The following is an 18,906-nucleotide window of genomic DNA, read 5'->3' as shown; positions in this document are numbered from 1 at the left end:
GGCAAAACAAAACTTTTTTGAAAATGCAAATAAGCCAGGTAGATGGCTAGCATACAAGCTGAAAATAGAAAAAGAGAAGAAAATGATACATAAACTGATAGATGAGAAGGGGATCCTTCACCATCAAAATGAAGGTAAAAAGAAAATAATCCAGGAATTTTATGAGAAACTTTACACTCAAGAAAAAGTGTCAGAAGATATAATAAAACAATACTTAGAAAAGGCTGCATTATCTAAAATACCAGAAACAGTTAAATGAAAAAATAATAATGATGGAATTAACAGAAGCAATTACTAGGCAAAAAAGCAATAAAACACCTGGACCAGATGGGCTCCCGGCAGAACATTATAAACAACTACAAGATGTCTTATGCTTGTCAATGTTGGAGATCTATAATAACGTGTTGTTAAGGGCCAATCCTCCCAAAACATGGGCAGAAGCAAATATTACCTTAATACCAAAAGAAGACTTAGATTTACAGCAGATAAAAAACTATAGACCAGTACTACAAAATATATGCCTCAATATATTTTGAGAGACTAAAAATGTTCCTGAATGAATTTATACACCTGGACCAGAATGGTTTCTTACCCAAAAGACCAATTAAAAATAATATTAGAATCATCTTGAATACATTGGAATACTATGAAGTACACTCTGAAAAACAACTAGCGCTCTTAGATGCACAAAAAGCCTTTGATAATCTGAATTGGCAATTCATGATACTACAACTAAAATGTATTTGGTGAAATATTTATAAATATGATTAAGGCAATATATTCTAAACTATTTGTAATACTATCAAAAGTGATAGTAAATGGGATGACAGAGAATTTCAACATAAGTAAGGGTGCAAGAAAAGGATATCCTCTGTCCCCCCTATTATTTATACTAACTTTGGAAGCCTTGATTAGAAAGATCAGACAAGACCCAGAAATAAAAGGTATGGAAATAAAAAAAGAAAATTGCAAATTACAGGCGTTTGCGGACGATCTAGTATTTATACTAGAAGAACCACTAGAAATGCGATCTAAATTAATAAAAAAAATAGAAGATTTTGGTGAAGTAACAGGATTAAAAATAAATAAACAAAAGATTAAGATGCTGGTAAAGAATCTTACAAATAAACAGATAAATGAATTGATGGAAAAGATAGACATTCAGATAACTAAAAAAGTAAAATATTTAGGAATTTGGTTAACGGCGAGATGTGCAACCATTAAAGAAGATGATTATTTTAAATTAATACAACAAATAAAGATATACCTGGAAAAATGGAGAAACCTACAGCTGTCAATTGTTGGAAGAATAGTTACAATGAACATTTTGCCGAAGTTATTATTTCTGTTTCAAACAATTCCCATAAAACTAGAAAAAAAGTTTTTGAGGATTTAAACAAATGGAATTTAAAGTTTTTTTGTCAAGGGAAAAAAACAAGAATAAAACTGAAAATGCTACAAGAATCTAAAAATAAGGGGGGATTTGGGTTACCTGATTAGGAGTTGTACTACCAGGCCTCAGTGCTTACATGGGTGAAAGAATGGGTTAATTTAAGGAACAAAAAATATTGACTTTAGAAGGACATGATTTACAATTGGGGTGGCATGCATTTATGTGGTATGGGAAAAATAAAATGCATAGATATTTTCAGACATTATATTAGAAATGCTCTGCTTTTAGTATGGAAAAGAATTAAAGAGAAACATTACATGAAAATACTGATCTGGCTATCCACGATGGAAGCACTAATACATCCAAATGTTCTTGAACTGGAAAAAATGTGATATCAGCAGCGAGAATTGTGTATACACAAAACTGGAAAAATGAAAATATACCTATAGAGGAAAATGTAATAAAGAAAATACTAGAATGTGCTGAAATGGATAGATTAACATTGAAAATTAAGGACAAGGAGGAAACAGAATACTTTTTAACTTGGGAATTATTTTATCAATGGTTAGAAAATAGAAGCAGAAGTTAAAAATTTAGAATTAGGGAGGGTAAGTAAATAAAAACGAAGTAAATGTGTAATTAAATAATGAATATTGAATAAGGATAAGTAAACATGATTAATAGACTTGGACAATAATGGTTACAAATGTGATGGTTATATGATGTCTATAATGCTTGATATTATTAACTAATTATAGACAAAACCAAACAGTGTTTAATTAAATAACGGAAAATGTTTAATAAGGATATGTGAAGATTATAATGAATAGATTTTGAGAATAATAGTTATAGCTATTGTGTGTATAAGATTTATTATTTGTATTTAAAAGAGATTATACCCAGTCAGAACACTGCCATTGTGGATATGAAAATTTTATATATAATAAAGAAAATTGCATAATAAAAAATAATTTTAAAAAAGAACATAAATCCCTGAAACACGTTGAATCTTTTCTTTCTTGCCCTTAGTGATGATTAGAGGTGGGGCTTTGTTTACATCCAGACGAATTGCCAAAATGCAGGTAACACATGCACTTTCATAACCAGTGGAGGGAATGTAGATTGATGAGGCACCTCTGGTCAATTGTCATTTGAGATTCTTGGCTCCTAAACACTGTATTTTCCAGTGCTGTGGAGTCGGAGTCGGAGTCGAGGAGTCGGAGTAAATTTTGGGTACCTGGAGTCGGAGTCGGAAGTACAAAAAACTGAGGAGTCGGAAGTACAAAAAACTGAGGAGCCAGAGTCGAGGAGTTGGAGCCGGAGGAAATTTTGGGTACCTGGAGTCAGAGTCGGAGTCGGAAGTAAAAAAACTGAGGAGTCGGAGTCGGAACATTTATCTCCCGACTCCACAGCCCTGGTATTTTCATCCATAGCAATCATATTGGAGAGTTGGTATTTAGAAAAGTCAATGTCATAAACAAAGGACTTGAACGCAAATGCACATTTGGTAAGTTCAGTGCCTTCCAGCTTGAACAGTGTTGTTGAACATTTTAGAGACAGTTCATATCGCTGAAGGAAGCCATCCAGACAGTGTTGTGATGCTTTGAATTCTTCTGGGGATATTTCTAACTGTGGTGCCATTGCAAGGGCAAATGTTTGAATATCTGTCCTGCGCAAAACCAAAGCCTTTGCTCTCCTGTCAGCAATCCAGATGTTGTCTTCCAGTTCAGGAAATAATGGTTGCCAACCTGATCCAGACTTGCAATTCTTAGCATTTCCCTCGCGAACCTGTTGACTGTGGTTATCATACTCATTTTGGGGACCATAATGAGATCCAACTTCTTCTCTTTGTAGAAAGCAGTAAGATTCTTGCCCCAAGAGTCCTCCACAATTCCTTTCCTGAACTCAATGAAATAACTTTCTTTTTGCACTCATCTTGTCTGGGGTTCAAAATATAATTTCCTTTAAATCTACCATTAAATCAGGGGTTTCAAACTTAATTTCGTTGAAGGTTAGGTTTGGGGTGGGTGGCCTGGCTGCGGGGCCCTGAGGTAAGCCAGTGTGTGCATGAGGTAGCTCCATTACCCCCTCCCCACCTGCACTGCCTTGTCCTCTACCCCTGCCTCATGGGCGCAGCACTGACACATCGCTCGGCCTTCTGCTCCATTGCGGCTTCCTGCTCCATTGCTGGTAAGCAGAATTAGTGGGCAGTGGCCGCACCGAGTCTTGCAGAACAGGGCTGTCAGAGTCGCCGCGAGGTGAGGCAGTTGTCAGGGCATAGATGGCCTGGCTGTGGGAACCCTGAGTTAAGTATGTGCGGGGCACATGTGGCAGTTCCCCCGCCTCATGGCCGCAGCACCAATGCATCGCTCAACCTCCTGCTCTATTACAACCGTGAACAAGCAGAAGTCGGCTGGCAATCACATGGCTTCTGCTACAAATGGCTGCCGGTGCCACCACGAGGCAGTTGTCGGGGCGTGGATAGTTGGGTGCGAGGACCCTGAGGTAAGCCTGTGTGCTCATGGGGCAGCTCCACCCCCCATCTCACCTCATGTCAGTGGTATTGCAAGCAACCAGATGGAATGTGGGGGTAGCCGGCTGCACGCACTTAAGTAGGGCTTATATTGGGCACACATGCAGAAAACATGCTAGGGCTTATTTTTGGAATAGGTCTTATTTTCAGGGAAACATAGTAGAGAAAGGTCTTTTTCAGACAATGAAAGAATAATAATTCCAATGTATATTACTAATGGAGCATCTCCAGTAAATTTACCATTTTCCTAGTGGCAGCTTGCTTCATCTCAGATAAAGAATTTGGATTTAATTGAATATATATGAAATGATCTGCAGGTAGGTTGGTAAGTTGTTTAGAGTTTGATAGGTAAATATTAGTACCAGTGGTGGGATTCAACCGGTTCGCACCACTTCGGCTGAACCAGTTGTTAAATTGCTGGCTGGCCCAACCCACCCAGCCACTACCTATTGGCCCTGCATGCTTTGGCTGGTACCTTACAGTCACACCACGCAAAGGTGGGCTGCTGCTGGTTCACACCAGTTCGGATTCTGCACAGTTCAGCAAACCGGCAAATGCCACCACTGGCTGGCACTTACAGTTAAGCCCAATGAGACAAAGGAATTTACCTCCCCTTTCATTGGCTGCTGCTGTTGCTGCCTCAATCCCTGAAGAAGGAAGCTGCTGTGGCCCAGTCCAGGCCTAGGCCTTCTGGCCACATGGCCCCAGCCAAGTATTTTACTCAGAAGCTGGTGAATTTTTTTTTTTTTTAGATTTCACATTCTTACAGCTTCACCATCATCTGAACAAAACACTTTGGCTTCTCTGCCAGTGGGTCAGTCTCTTCTGGATTTCTGGAGATCTTCAAAAAATAAGTAATAAAATAAATGGCATGATTAACATTTCCACTATTATCAGTGGGAAGTAAAGGTAATTAAGTTAGCAAGAATGTAACCTATTAAGATTATGTTTAAAACTATAAAAGAACTATATGTTAAAAATGTCCCTGATTTCCAACTAAATCATTTATGTCCATCTGATTTTTGTAGCAAATTGTACATTTTTGTTTTAATAAAAGAAAAGTGAATATTCATTGAGAATCAGTTTCTTCAGAGTAGTTTCTCTCTCACCATCCTCTAAAGCTCTACTCCTTAACTGATTTTCTTAATAATTTGTCTATTTAGAACAACATAAAGGAAGCAGAAAAAAGGCAACAGAATTGCTAAAACAGCAAAATCCCTACAACTATATACAGACCCTTGAAACGGATTGAGGCTGAGAGAAGTGATAGGAGGCAGAGTGCGCCTCCCACCGGCTAGCTGGTCTTCGGGTCTCTGATGCACATGCATGTCTGTGCATGCGCATGTTTGCATATGTCAGTGCATGCACACACGCATGTCTGTGCAAGCACGTTTGCACGCGCACACCTTTTAGTTTGGGCATGTGCAAGCGCAGTTTGGCAACTCAGTGTCTAAAAGGTTCGCCATCACTGACCTCTTGTTTCAAATGGTTGTCCAATCACTTCCTAAAAATCTCCAGGGTCTACCATTGGCTTAGCAAACTGCTCAGGAAATACAAACTGAGAAAATGTGATGTAGTATAGGGAAGGATGGAAGCTATGTTCAGATTCACTCAAAATTATGTCTGATATAAGTGATCCACTGTTACAAAGAAAGGGAAAAAATAAGGATTTTCCTGAGCATGTGAAAGCTCTTAAATGAGTCATAGTTCTTTGTTTATACTCAAGATTGAAAGACCAACCATTTTAAGACTGAAAAGAATCAAATATTGTCCTATAACGATAGCATTTCTGAAATTGTTGAATGACTTTCCAAAACAACTCTGTCAAACTTTCCTTTGATTTTATGACGCTATGTTCAATTTTAATTATTATTCTTTTTTATATGGTGTAGAATTGTTTTCATAAATAAATAAGTAGTTCTATCATCCTCACCTGTGCATAATTCCACCACAAACCAGAGATGGTTGCTTGTTTCATACCATTCATAAAATGTTACTATGTTCTTATGTCTTATTTCATGAGTTAGACGTACCTGTAATAGATAAGCAACATTACAGTAAATAATTGAAAATGAGCTGATTGAAATAGTGTCAGATATTGAATATAGACTGATAAAGCCTTGGTTCATAATGTAGCATTTAACCAAGCTTGAAAAGAAAAAGAAAAGAAAAAGTGTGGATATTTGATATGGCAATATCAGGTGATTGTAGAACAAAAGACAAAGAATTGGAGATCACAAAGTGGCAAAATTTGAAAATCAAAATTGAAAGATTATGGCATAAATTGCCTATGGCGGTCCCAGTTGTTCTTGGCACACTGGGTGTCATGCCCAAAAATCTTGGACGTCACTTATAAAAACTGCACAATGACAAGATTTCCTTCTGTTAATTGCAAAAAAGGGTACACTTTTTGGATCTGCACATATACAACACCAATATATTATGATCCTAGGTTTTTGGGAAGAACTTACCTTATGAAGGACAACATTAGCTAAAGTACTGGCAGCTGTGAAACTTCATATTGTTGTGAACAGATTGCAGTAATATAATAGACATTAACAAAATCATCAATTGCAAAAGGCAACTTTATTTGAATCATCCTGTGATGATACCCTTTAATATTATTAAATAACATCTGCTTATCCCAGGTTCTTGGGAAGGTTTGCAGACAAAAGGGACAAAAATGGTAATTCCAGTCTAAGTATCTGGCTGAATGTATGATCATCCATAACAATAGAAATGTAGTATTACCATAAATTGAAATTACCATGGAATAGAAATTGGTTTTTTCCCCTATAACATACTTCAAGTTTCTATTTTGGATTAAAATTATCCTGTCTGACCAAAATTGCATAGAAAAGTCAGACTATTTTTTAAAAAACCAGCAAAACCTTTCCATAAAAATTATGATTAAAGTTTCTATCCTAAATTAGCTTTGTTTCATGATCAAGATCTCTTCATCAAATATATTTACATCATATAGTGGGAGAAACAAACATGTTTACAATAAACTCTTAATGTTTGTAAACGAAGATGTCTTCCAAAAATAACATATGTAATTCTTACCCAGTTTGTGATTTCAGCTCTTTTACATTTATCAGTACACAATATGGCCACAAAATTAATAGTTCCTTTTCTTCCTTTATAAACAATCGTCTTGTTCCCTCTTCCAATCTCTTCATATAAAATAAAGTTCTCCATAATGAAAACTATATGGCTTATATCAGTTTGGAAGCAGAGATTCTGTCAGAAAATGCCACCTTTAAAAGAAAAAACAACCTGGCTTAACATATTAAGAATTAATATCTAATTATGAATACATTATGGATGAAAGGTTACAGCTTAACAGCTGAATACATGCTTTGAATGCTGAAATTCTAAGAAATGCAGAAACATTGCCCCCAAACAATGAAAGCAACAACATATCACAATTCAACTTCCAAAACAAGAGAACTCAATGTCATTATAGCCATTTAATCGGGGGGGGGGGGGGATCCATCCTAATATATTTTAGGAAAGAATTTAGTTATTTTTGCCCAGCATATGCATCAATCTGGGTACTATGGCTTGTAAGCAATGACTGATGATATAGCATGTGTGAATTCAGCCAAATGAAGTTCATTCAATCTTCTACGATGAAAAGTATAGCAGATTTTTTGGAAACGCAATGCAGCCTTTTTTTTTAATCAATGGAAACCATGGAGATGCCACAACCAAGTACTGTAAAACCAGTTAAAGAAATACCCTGATAAATTTTTATTTTCCCTGTTGTATAACTGGGACAATTATAAGGAAAGAGACTCTCCTGTTTTTAATTTGGGGTTAAAATGAAGCAGAGAAATCTTCCAAAAAATACACATACTTCCCCTTCCTTCCAAAGCGTCCGTGGATACACAACACATATGTAGCGGAGAGGGGAGGGTGAGCTGAAGCGGCGGTAGCAACACTGGAGCTCTGCAGTAAATTCGGATTCCGGTGGCCTCCTCTGTTGCAGCTGACGAGACGTGGAAGTTCAAAGCTCTGGCTGCCTTTTGTTGCCGCCAAGGCCTTGAGGGAAGTTAGCTGGAGCTGCGGCGCTACCGAGGCTCTGCTTGAGGCCCCGAAATCGACGCGCGCAGCCCCAGCTGATTGGCACTGAGGGAAACTGCTGGCTAGGCAGCAGGTGACCGCAAGAGTGGGGTGAGACTGGGGCAGCGATGGATGCCGGAGCTCTGCTAGAGCCCTGGAGCGCAGCGCGCCCGGAAGAGAAAAGAGGAGGAGGCGGGGAGAGGTTATAAAAGGAAGAGGTTTCGGCGGGAAAGAAGACAGGCTTCTGTGGAGGAAGCCGGAGGAGAACTAGGGATGGAGAAAGCGATAGGGAGAGGAGAGGCTTATGTGGGGAGAGCCTAAGACCGAGAGGGAGAGAAGGGGATAGGTGAGGTTTCTGTGGGGCAAGCCTGAGGGAAAAGTAGAGAAAGGAATGAAAGGAGGAAGGGGAAAGAGAGAGTTTGGGTGAAAGGGAGGCAAGCAGAGGAATCAAGGAAGGAGCAGAGGCTGTGGAAGGAGAGACCTGAGTGACTCAGCTTCTGCTCTTTCCTTGATTCCTCTGGTTGCCTTTCTTTCACCCAAACTCTCTCTTTCCCCTTCCTCCTTTCATTCCTTTCTCTACCTTTCCCTCAGGCTTGCCCCACAGGAGAGGAAGAAAGGCCGACCAGCCACCTGACCACCACCCCTTAGGTGACTCACGTGCTGGGAGGAGACAGGTTACACATAACATGCATTCACAAAATGCAGAGAGAAGTACACTACAAATAGTCCTTGACTTATGACCACAATTGAGTCCAAAATTTCTGTTAAGTGAGACATTTGTTAAATGAGTTTTATCTCATTTTACGACCTACCTTGCCTCAATTGTAAAGTGAAACCCTGCAGTTGATAAGTTAATGTGAGATTTAAAATCCCAAAACTTTATACTCACAACTCCAAGACAAGTCTGGTTAACAAAATCAAAGATTTATTGGAGAAAAACATGAAAATAAAAAAGAAAAGCGGTTGCAAGCGCAGCCTCTTAGACTCTTCCCAAATGGATTGAGTTCAAAGAGCACAAAAAGCAGTTTTCAACCTATACATTTTATAAACCTTCACAATGCACATCACACCTAAGAAGCCCTCCCAACTCCCCCTTATTCTCTTAAATCATCCTTTAAGTTGTTTTACACTTTAAAGGGTCTTCTTGACAATTTCCGTCCATCCCCCGATGTTCCTGTCTACTGATAGCTTTTTGCCCAAGGCTTAAGTTCCTATTTCCTGGGGAGCTCTTAGCAAGTCATAAGGCATTGTCTCCACTCATTACCATTTGTGGTCACTTTACATAGTCAGAAAACAGCAGTCTCACACTGTGGTATTACATCTGTTACAATTTATAAAAGAATAACCTTTTATTTATTTCCTTTAGTTCCATCCTTTTTCTCTTCTACCTGAATTATTCTTTTATACTTTTCATAATTCATAATTCCCTAAGTTTTCTTTTTGTTCCTTTGGAAGCAAGTTTTTATATTCTGAATCTTCTTTCCCCAAGCCATTTTCCGTCCTTCATTATTAACATTGTTTCTTTCCTCCTGCTCTCTACTGAAGTTGTTATTAAAGTCATGCTCTTCATTGTTTGTTTTATTAACATTTGTGTGAGAGGAATCAAACATGGTAAAACATAATAGCCAAGAATGCTAATATTGCAAATTTTGCTAGTTCCTTCCAATTTGCTGTTTAAATAATCGTGCCCCATAATTAACCAATTTCCTCAGCTTCCGGGTCTCAGCCGCGCCCTTGCAGCCCATTATGTCACCCAAACGTCTTAAAGGCCCCTATCCCGGCCGCGAGGTGACCGTCCGCCTACTGAATCCTAACACCCCCTCCACCGTGTGTGTGCTGTTCATGCCCCCTCCCTCTCGCAGCCCATGATCGTGGTCTTCATAGCGCATGGAACCCCGCCTGGTGGGTTTTGTCATAGTGACGATTCCCCAAGGTGGCGAGCGGGGAACGGCTTGACAGGCGGCTCCCTCTACCAGGAGTCCTCCTGTAAAGAATAAAGAAAAGCGTTAGCACTGCCCTTACACCTTCACCCTCTAACGTTTCCTGGTTTGAGGGGATGTTTCTTGTGGTACTCTTTTCGTAATCTATCTGCATGTACATCCTCCATTGGGACCCAAGACGCCTCTTCCAATGGATAGCCTTTCCACTGAACTAAATATTTTAGCCTTCCCCTCTGTATTTTGGAATCCAGTAGGTTTATAATTTCATAGTGGTTCTTACTTGACGGGCCTGGGCGTTCTAGGGGATCATGTACCTCACTAACTGGTTTCAGCAGACTGCTGTGAAATACCGGGTATATCTTACCCAACAAATGAGGTAACTTTAATTCTACTGTTACCGGATTTATAACCTTGGTGATAGGGAACGGGCCAATGTATTTGGGACCCAATTTCCTACTGGGTATTTTTAGTTTGATGTACTTGGTGGACACATACACCTGTTCCCCCACCCGGAATGATTTATGACTCGCACGCTTTCTGTCGGCATACAGTTTGTATTTCGCTGCTTTATGTAACGCTTGCTTAACTGCTGGCCATAGACGCCCAATCCGAGCCCCCCACTCCCTCGGGGTAACCTGCTCTTGGTCTCGTGTCTCCAGTTATGGTATCGCAGCGAAGTCACGGCCGTACACTACCTGAAACGTTGTAACCCCAAGGCTTCGGTGTACCGCATTGTTATACGCTACTTCAGCGAACGGTATGAGATCTGACCAATCAGACTGTTGATAGGAAATATAACAACGAAGATATCTTTCTATCATTGCATTAGCCCTTTCTGCGGCTCCGTTGGTACTTGGGTGATAAGCTGAGCTCAACCCTTGAGACGACCCTATCAACGTGAGGAATTCACGCCAAAATCGCGCTGTGAATTGTACTCCTCTATCTGAAATAATCCGACTAGGAACTCCATGCAACCGGTATACATGATGTATGAACAATTGAGCTAGCTTTCTGGCTGATGGCAACCCCTTACACGGGACAAAATGGGCCTGTTTAGAGAACAGGTCAATTATCGTCCAGATGACAGTATGGCCCTTGCTATCAGGTAGGTCTACTATAAAATCCATCCCTATTTCGTCCCACGGTTTACTAGGGCTTGCCACCGATTGTAGTAGACCAAGTGGTTTGCCAGCTCTTGGTTTTGAGGTTGCGCACACTTTACAGCTCCTTACGTATTGTTCGACATCTTTACGCATGTGGGGCCACCAACACTGCCGATGGGAGAGATGCAGGGTCTTGAGGAAACCAAAGTGACCCGCTGTCTTGGTGTCATGGCATTTGGTTAGGACTGTTGTCCGTAATACAGTGGGTACGTATAGTTTCGTTCCCTTCCAGGCTAGGCCGTTCCGTATTGTGACCGATGTTTTGTTTTTCTCTATCCATGGATCGCTTTCTATTGCTTTTCATAACTCGTCCTTCCAGGTAGAGAATGTGGGTTTGCTGTTGAATTGAGGCATCCTCGACAATGCATCCGCTAGAAAATTCTTTCCTCCAGGTACATATTTCAGATGGAAATTAAACGGTTGGAAATACTGTGCCCAACGGACTTGTTTGGGTGACAATTCCCTCGGTGTTTGGAGCGCCTCCAAATTTTTATGGTCTGTCCAAACTTCGAATTTAATATCAACGCCTTCCAACAAATGCCGCCAGGTAAGTAATGCCCATCTGACTGCGAAAGCCTCTTTTCCCCATATAGCCCAGCCTCGTTCTGTAGGGTTAGCTTGCGGGACGTATATGCACAGGGACACAAAGTCCCATCCTTCGTCCTTTGTAGCAGTACAGCCCCGACCGCGACATCGCTCGCATCTGCTTGCACTATGAACTGTAGCAGGGGGTCTGGGTGTTTCAGGACAGGCTCTTGAGAAAACAATTTCTTCAACTCCTCAAACGCCTGTTGACACTCTGGTGTCCACAGTAACGGCTGTCCTGGTCTTACTTTGCCTACCACGTGTTTAGTCTTTAACAGGTCGGTTAAAGGTAGAGCTACCTGCGCAAAGGATGGGATAAATTGCCGAAAGAAGTTTGCAAAGCCAAGGAAGCTCTGCAGCTGCTTTCTGGTCTTGGGTGCTTGCCACTCCAATACGGCCGTTACCTTTTTCGGGTCCATTTCTATCCCCTTGCCCAATATACGATATCCCAGGTAATCTAACTTTGTGCGATGAAACTCACATTTAGACAATTTCACAAAGAGCCGGGCTTTTAACAGTTTGGCCAATACTTGTCTCACCAATCGCACATGTTCCTCCAGAGTGTTCGAGTAAATCAGGATATCGTCAAGATAGATGAGGACACCACGATACAAATGCTCATGCAAGACTTCATTTATGACTTGCATGAAAACGGCGGGAGCCCCTTGTAATCCAAAGGGCATGACTCTGAACTTGTAGCTACCTAAAGGGCAATTGAAGGTAGTCTTCCACTCGTTGCCTGGGCGTATGTGCACCCTATAATAAGCTTCTCGCAAGTCAAGCTTAGTGAATATTTTCCCTGTTGCCAACGTGGTCAAAAGGTCTTTCATCAAGGGTAAAGGGTACAGATGCTCAACACATACGGCGTTCAGGCCCCTAAAATCGACACACAAACGTAGACATCTTTTTTCTCCCGGAACAAGACAGAAGCAGCCATACGCGCCCGACTGGGCTGGATGAAACCCCTAGCTAAGTTCTTATCTATATATTGCTGAAGTTCATCCAACTCCTTTCTCGTCATCGCATACGTGTGTGGCTTCGGTAACTGGGCTCCAGGGATCAACTCTATTGCACAATCCGTTGCTCTGTGCGGGGGTAATGTTTCGCACTCTGCCTCATCGAATACAGCAGCTAAGTCCTCATACACGTCTGGATACCCCACACCGGTGTTTGGTTTCTCACCACAACCCTGGGTTTGTGCGTGGGCCTCAGGGAGTGGCTCCGGACCCCTACTAAGACGCAGCTTTCGGTAGCCACCCTCCCACCATATTGTAGGACGCCATTTATCGAGCCAGGCTAGGCCCAATATAATTGGTTCGATCATGCTTGATGTTCTCCAATTTCTAAATGTACGCACTCCGTGACGTACGTGGCCGCCCCACCCCTAACAAGGACCCATCCATTTGTTCAAACCGAATAGGTGTTTTCAAAGTTAGGGTGCATAGCCCCAGGCTTTCTACCACCGTCCTCCGCATTAGACAACGGGTGCATCCAGAATCGATTAGGGCACTTTGTTGGACTGTTAAAGAGGTGTGTACATTGCGTAATGTTATGGGTATAACAAATGGTTGGACCGGATCACTTACCATAGGGTCCTCTGGGGCACTCTCCTCGCTGTTATCCGACAACACCGGCAACCCCTCTCCGCCCAGAGGGCTCTTGTTGCCCTTTAGCGTGGACCGGGTACCACTGGACAGCGTCGGTGTGGATGCCTTCGGGCATTCAGCCGTCGACCACACTCGCTCTCGCTCCTTGCTTCCTACTGTCGGACCTCGGAATGGGGTGGTCTGTAAAGGCTGCATGGAACATTCGGCTGTGCGGTGGCCTACTTGGTTGCAGTGGAAACAACGGAAGGCTCCCCTGCCCGCAGCCACCATAAGCCAAACAGGTGTGGCCCCACTGGTCCCTGACTCTCTCTGAGATGGGCCCCTGATCGCTGCGTATCATTGTCCCTGCGGGGGACGTGGTCGGAACTCCCTCAACCCCACCTCCAGCTCCACCGCTGCCTTGAACCATTCTGTGAGTCTAGGTGGTAAACCACGATACACACATGCCTGCCTCACCTCCCTATCTAATCCAGCCCTAAACTGGTGCACGAGTAAACGTTCAGGCCACGCCTGAAGTCTCCCAGCCAGAGTGCGGAACTCCTTCACGAACTCCCTCACCGGACGCCCTCGCTGTTTCAACGCTAACAACTCTCCCTCTGTCACCTGAACCCTTGCACTATCCTCAAAACGACCTCGCAAGGCCTCCAAAAACAAACCAACGTCAGCCAGTTCTTTTGCATGGTCGCTATGGAGGTCTGCAACCCAGTTAGCTGCCTCCCCATGTAAAACAGCAGTGATGGCAATTATCATAGCCCATTGCGAGGGATACATATGACCATATAAATCCATATGGCTTAGTATCTGGCTCTATCTGGACTGCTATCAAAGGAAGCCTGAATGGGAGGGGGACCCCACAGGTGCTGCTGCTGCTGGGGAAGCCACGCCCCAATTGCCCAGGCCCCTGTGTGTCCCTCCTATCACCTCTGCGCTGGCCCACCGGGGCTCGTAGGTCTGGGGCTCCCCGACCCACGGTGCCGCTCCTGCTCTGCTTGACGAGGCCCTTCAGGGGTGCGGAGGTCTGGGAGATGTTGCTCCGTGGACCTGGTCCTACCACTGCCTCTATCCAACCGGAATTTAGGGCTCGCTAATCTGAAACGGGGTTCAGGGCCCCCACCGCTCCCCCTCCATGACTCAGAGGACCCAGCCCCAACCATCCAGGGCTGCCAGGAAGCCACATCTCGAAAGCTGGCCTCCCCAAACTTCTCCCTTAATATATCCAACATGGAGGCTCCGAGTCCAGTGGAGCAACTCCATTCATTATCGTCGTCATCTATCCATTTCTGCTCTTTCCAACCTTGAAAGGGGGTTGGGGCCTTGAGAGGGGATTGTGAGCCGAGCATAGCCGAGCCTGTGATAGCCGAACTCTGCCACCAGTCACCGGATACACTCTTCGTTCCGCTGGGCAACCCGGGGTCTTGCTCCTCACCCGTGCGCACCAACTGCGGCTTCATTTCCTTCGGACGGACCGCAGGCGTTTCGCTGCTGCTCTGCACGCCAAGGGTCTCCAGGACGGCGGTGGTATCCTCTCCTTCGTCCGCAGCAACCGGCACTTCGGCTGTCGCGCCCTCCGCCATCCCATCTGCTTCGTGGCTACTCAGGGCGGCGGAAACGCAAGAAATAGAGCAACGCCGACTTTCTCTCAGGATCTGCTACAAGTCCTGGGCACTCACAAACCACGCTGCACGAAGGTTGCTTCAAACAGGATTCTGGTTTATTCGTTCGCCAGGTTCTGCAGGTAACAATGCTGAGTTCACAGATTGATAACACAAAGTCGGCGTTGGGATGTCCGTCAACCAATGCTGTTTAAATAATCGTGCCCCATAATTAACCAATTTCCTCAGCTTCCGGGTCTCAGCCGCGCCCTTGCAGCCCATTATGTCACCCAAACGTCTTAAAGGCCCCTATCCCGGCTGCGAGGTGACCATCCGCCTACCGAATCCTAACACCCTCTCCACCGTGTATGTGCTGTTCATGCCCCCTCCCTCTCGCAGCCCATGATCGTGGTCTTCATAGTGCATGGAACCCCGCCTGGTGGGTTTTGTCGTAGTGACGATTCCCCCAGGTGGCGAGCGGAGAACGGCTCGACAACTACCTTTTCACTCTCATCTACTTCAATGCAGCAATTACTCAAATTAAATTTTCCACATACACACACTTCTTGGGCTAATAAGTAATCTAAGGCTAACCGATTCTGCATGATGTAGGTTCGAGACTTTACACTTTCCTTGGCTAAATGTGCCATAGTACTTACAGTATCATTGGTAATTACTTCAAGCACTGCTTGAAGCCGAATTACCCTGTTTAAAATATAAATGGGCTCTCTGGCACCTAAGGTGCCATCTTCTGCCCATGTAGCAGGTCCATAATAGTTGATGATTTTCTCTGGAGTCCAATCATCATCTTTCCAACTTCCGATTTTTGTATCACTTGGTTGTATGGCTCTTTTTGCTTGGACTTTATCTGATAAATCATCATATACAATTAGGCCAAGCAATTGTTTCTGTTCAATGGGGAGGAGGAAAAAACTTGGCTTTATTATTCCTAAAATGCAAGATCCGTACCACCCCTTGGGTAGATACCCATAGGCATATTTTCCACATATCCAATATATACCTTCTGGGGCTATCCAGTCTAGGGTGTCATTTTCAGGATCCTTTAAATAAGCTATCTGTTATTTCACTTAATATCTCCTCCTTTGATTGTGGGAATCAGGTGGCCACAGTATATGTGTAGATCGGCCTAGCTGGTTGGATACATGTACGGAGCTTGGCACCGAAATAATCTGACTATGAAAAGCGGGTTCAGCTGGATGACCATTAGAGAGGCCCTATTTAGATTGGAGGCTGTGTTTGCTGCAAGGCATAGACATCTCCTTGTAGAACATTCCTGAGGACTGAGGTAACCTCTGATAACGGGGAGATGGGCCTCTCGGCTAGTAGAAGAATATGCTGGGAATGGAGCCAAATATGATAACATAGCCAGAGTTAAGTTTTGTTTCTCATTAGGTATCGCTTTCCTAGAATTCACGTGATTTACTGTAATATTGTAGAATGTGAAACCTATATGGATGCTTTCCTTTTTTCATGCATGTAATATGAGATGTGTAGCCATAATAATGCCTTTTGATGACGCTGTATTTTGATTACTAATAAAAGAGATTGCGGGGCTGTGTGCTGTGCTCTCTCATCCCGAGAAACACTTGCCCTGTGTCTTCTCTAATCTGAACTCCTCATGGGAAGCCCGCCAGGATGATCGCAACATCTGGTGACCCCGACGTGATCTCGTGAAACGGATACGTCTCGACGTGATAACCCTCTGAGGCTATACGTCTCTTGGAACCCCTGTTCTCACCGCCTGGAAAGAGGCTGCGCACCCGATTTCGCCTGAAACACGACGATAATCTTTCGTGAGAATGGGGGGAGGTCTTTCCAAGCTACAGACGGAGCATCTGCAGGAGCTTGGTGAGATATCCAAGACTAATATTAATATTTTAAAAGATAACGGGAAAGTCCTGCCCGTGATATCAAAAAAGAATTTGATTTACCTTCAAAAATACATTTGGCAACATTATCCGGCTTATCCGGAAAAGGGCTCTTTAAAAGTGAAAACGTGGAGACAGATGGGAACCTGCCTCCACGAACCCCCCCGAGCCCTGGAAAAATTCTTGCACTCTGGAGATTGGTTATAGAGTGTTTAATGATGCATGAGAAAGTTTTCAGGACACTGATAAGTTTCCCGACAAGCCCTCCACCTAATTATAAAGTTAAAATTGTTACCTCAAAACCATCTTTAATTGAACTATCAGTTCCTTCTGAAGGAGCTGGTTACACCCCCATTAAGCAGAATTTAAAGAAACAGTTAGAAAAAAGGAGGGGGTGGAATATAGAAGAAATTCCTGAAATGCTTTCTGTCTGTCTACCGGCTGCAACTTTGCAAGTTTCTTCTGAATGTGCTTATCAAGCCTTCAGAAAAGTGCCTGTTTCTGGCAAGCGTCAACAAGCCTTCTCTAACATAAGGAAAAAACTAAAGAGAATGCCACTTCTGAATGCCGAAGAGCAATTGTTGGGCTGGGAAAAGATCTTGATTTGGCAGATACGATTAAAGTGTGTCAGGATATAGGAACATCGTATAAAACCAATTTGTTAGCACTGCTTTATCACCAGGCAGCAAACCTCAAGAAAAGTGGTAAAAATCCAAAAAGGGGGGGCATGTCTGTAACATCTCGCCCTCTCTTTCATCAGGGATAAAAAACCCTGGTTATCATCGTATAGATGACATTTTAATTGGAGCGCAAAAAAAAATACAACCTAATTGGCTTTTTGAAATACAAAATGATTTATGTGTAAATGAATTGCACATTACCCCAGAAAAAATACAGCTGCATATCTTTGTTAATATTTCCTACTAGTAAGCTACCTACAGGAGTATTGGCTGCTTTAGAACAGCAAAAAGTATATTGTATTGAATGGCTTTATTTGTCTCATTACCATCTAAAAATGTTTTACCCTTTATCCAAGCTATTGCTGAAATTATAACCTTGGGGCGTACTCTAGCCTGTCAAAGAAATGGAACTGATTTAATAAATATTGTTCTTTCTATCTCAAAATCTGACTTTCACTTTTATCTTCAGAATAATTTATCTCTTCAGTGTGCTCTAACTGACTAATTGTCTGCAGCTCTCTTAGCTTTCCACACTTTTTCTCAACAACCTTTTAATCTGATCTCTGACTCTCAGTATGTTTGTCAGGCTGAAAGAAGAAACTGTTTATTGTTCTTCCCACCCGGGGTTTAGCAGGTAATAAAGACATAAAACCTGTCTAAATGGGAAGGCTCAGATGATTTGAACTGATCAACTTGAAGTGATTTCTGTTAAAAATATTTTGTTGATGTGCATCTATAATGATAGTGTGTAGAATTGAATGTGGTTGAATTAATTATGATTTTTGGCTGGCCAGCAAAAATGGATGAGCTTCGGCTTGAAGCTGTGGAAAAACGGGCAATGGTTATGGGCCCAAAAATCACCATTGTGATTAAAACTGCTGCCTGAATTTTTCCACTTCTTTGGGAAAAAGCTAGTTCATTGAAATAATTTTAATGACTGATTTGCATGGAGGACACATTATACAAAAGGTCTGATTGCAGTACAGATGTGAATGGGTGTGTATGTAGTCATTTATTGGATTGCATGAAATGTAATTTTGTGTATAAGCATTTTTTTTTCCTTTCTCTTCCTGTCTTCCCAGGAAAAGGGAGGCTTGTCCGTTTTAAAAAAAATTTTTCCTTTCTCTCACCCCCCCTTTTTTTCCCGGGGGAGGTGAGAGGCACGAAGAGGGGGGCTACGGTTTTTTTTCTCTTCACCATTTTTTTTTCTCTCTGCTGAACCAGCCTGAGAAAGGCGGGGTAAAGGGTGATATCTGATACCTGCCTTTGCACAGCACTGTTTTGGCTCAGAATGCAATTTTGCTGGAAATTTTTGATATTTCAGAGTATTGACTCAAAATACCATTTAGATTGTTTGTTTTATTTTTGAAGCTGTTTTTCTTACTCCTTAATGTTTTTATGTCTGCGTGCATTTTGCATACTTAACAGATGGAACGTTTGTTTGTTTGTTTGTCCG

Source organism: Pantherophis guttatus, chromosome 4, assembly GCF_059756535.1.
Source record: "Pantherophis guttatus breed Tessera chromosome 4, ASM5975653v1, whole genome shotgun sequence".
NCBI classification, from domain to species: Eukaryota; Metazoa; Chordata; class Lepidosauria; order Squamata; family Colubridae; genus Pantherophis; species Pantherophis guttatus.
The sequence above is the reverse complement of the archived record's forward strand: the minus strand, read 5'-3'. Positions refer to the sequence as shown.